Source organism: Pseudorca crassidens, chromosome 10, assembly GCF_039906515.1.
Source record: "Pseudorca crassidens isolate mPseCra1 chromosome 10, mPseCra1.hap1, whole genome shotgun sequence".
Classification (NCBI taxonomy): domain Eukaryota; kingdom Metazoa; phylum Chordata; class Mammalia; order Artiodactyla; family Delphinidae; genus Pseudorca; species Pseudorca crassidens.
In genome coordinates this window covers 25,316,875-25,319,155 of record NC_090305.1, presented here as the reverse complement: position 1 = coordinate 25,319,155, position 2,281 = coordinate 25,316,875, and the positions used below count along the sequence as shown (strand labels likewise).

Sequence of the window (2,281 nt, the reverse complement as noted above, 5' to 3'; positions counted from 1 at the left end):
GAAAGCTGCCACACCTGGTCACACCCAGCTATAAGGGGCCCTGGGGAATATAATTTTGATTCCTGGAAGCCATTTGCTCCAATAAAAATTCTAAAGCTATTTAAGAAGAGAATTGATATTGGGAGTAATTAACAGTTTTTTTGGTCACATATATGCATTTAAAATAACTCAGGAAGGATATCAAGAAACTAGAAGCAGTGGTTCCCTGGGCAGATGGTTGGCAGGTGATAACAGGCAGATGAGGGATAACAGAACAGGCCGACGAGGGATTACTCTCACTGTAATATGTAGAGATGTTACCTGTTTTGATTTCTGAACCATGTATTTCTGAACATATTACCTATTTACAAACTTAATACATTAACTTAAAAATTCCTCCTTAATACTTACCTGGCAGGGGAGATACCATGATCACGAGGGTGGTTTTCCCAGGGCGAGGCTTATCCATTGCACTCCGGATGTGCTGACCCCTGCGATTTCCCCAAATGTGGGAAACTCGACTGCATAATTTGTGGTAGTGGGGGACTGTGTTCGCACTTTCCCCTGGAAAAGAAAAAATTCCTCCTTAAAGATAAGTAAATAAAAAGAGAAAAAAGAAAAAGGTTTCATTCAGTCTCAACTTTGGTCAGAACAAAGGAGCCATGGAGTCCAATGGACTAATGGCCCCAGTGATTAGAATGACCTCATCAAAAGAGGAAGGTGTGACCTGGGTATGTTAGTTTTCTCTTGCTGTGTAACAAATACCACAAATTTTGCATCTCAAAATACCAGAAATTTACTATCTCACCATTTCTGTATGTTAGCAGTCTGGCACGTTTTAACTGAGTCCTCTGTTCAGGGTCTCATGAGGCTGAAATAAAAATGTTGAATCGGCTGTGTTATCATCATGAGGTTCGACTAGAAAAAGATCCACTTTCAAGCTCATTTAGATTGTTGGCCGAATTCATTTCCTTGCAGTTGCCCGCTGTCAACTGGGGCACACTCTCGACTCCTAGAGGCTGCTCTCAAGTTTTAGCCACAGGTCCCCCTTCATCTCAGTAACATGCCTTTGTCAAATCTTGCTCGTGCTGGTTTGCTCAAGTGACCAGCCAGAAAAATTTCTCTGCTCTTACCTGGCTCATGTGATTAGGTTAGGCACACCCGAATAATCTTGCTTTCTGAAAGTCAATTGTGTCCACATAAACCAATAAAATACAACAGAGAGCCCAATATAAATCCTTGTATATATGAGCAAATGATTTTCAACAAGGCTGCCAAGCAGCCACTCAATAGGGAAAGGACAGTCTCCTTAACAAATGTTGCCGGCAAAACTGGATACTCACATGCAGAATAACAAAATTGTACCTTTATCTTTCAATACATACAAAAATTAGCTCAAAATGGATTAAAGATCTGAATGTAAGACTCAAAATTATAGAATTCCTAGAAAAAAAACAGGGAAAACTTCATGACCTTAAGATTTGGCAGTGATTTCTTGGATGTGACACCAAAGGCACAGGCAACAAAAGCAAAAATATACATAGGGTACTACTCCAAGCTCAAAAATTTCTGTGCATCAAAGGAAAAAAATCAACATTAAAAGGTAATCTATAGAGGGACTTCCCCTGGTGGTGCAGTGGTTAAGAATTCACCTGCCAATGCGGGGACACGGGTTCAATCCCTGGTCCGGGAAGATCCCACATGCCACGGAGCAACTAAGCCTGTGCGCCACAACTTCTGAGCCCGCGTGCTGCAACTACCGAAGCCCGCACATCTAGAGCCTGTGCTCCACAGCAAGAGAAGCCACAGCAGTGAGAAGCCCGTGCACCACAATGAAGAGTAGCCTCTGCTCGCCACAACTAGAGAAAGCCCATGTGCAGCAACGAAGACCCAACGCAGCCAAAAAAAAAAAAGGTAATCTATGGAATGAGAAAAATATTTGCAAATCATATATCTGATAAGGAGTTAATATCTAGAATATATAAAGAACTCCTTCAACTAAATCATAGCAAAATAACCTAATTAAACAATGAATAAAGGACCTGAATAGACATTTCTTCAAAGATGATATAAATGGCCAAAAGGCATATGAAAAGATGCTCAGCATCACTAGAGAAATGCAAATCAAAACCACAGTGAGATATCATGTCATACCTGTTTGGATGGCTACCATCAAAAAACAGAAAATAACAAGTGTTTACAAGGATGTGGAGAAATTGGAACCTTTGTGTACTGTTGGTGAGATTGTAAAATGGTGCAACTGTTATGGAAAACATTATGGCAGCTCCTCAAAAAATTAAAA

The 2,281-nt window shown here is 40.6% G+C and overlaps 1 non-coding gene across 1 annotated transcript; it reads left to right on the top strand.

The window, feature by feature from the left end:
- Positions 1-382: 382 nt before the first annotated feature.
- On the top strand, positions 383-546 carry LOC137233184 (U1 spliceosomal RNA). The gene has a single exon (XR_010947350.1). It is a non-coding gene; the product is annotated as a U1 spliceosomal RNA (small nuclear RNA).
- The last annotated feature ends 1,735 nt before the right edge of the window (positions 547-2,281 follow it).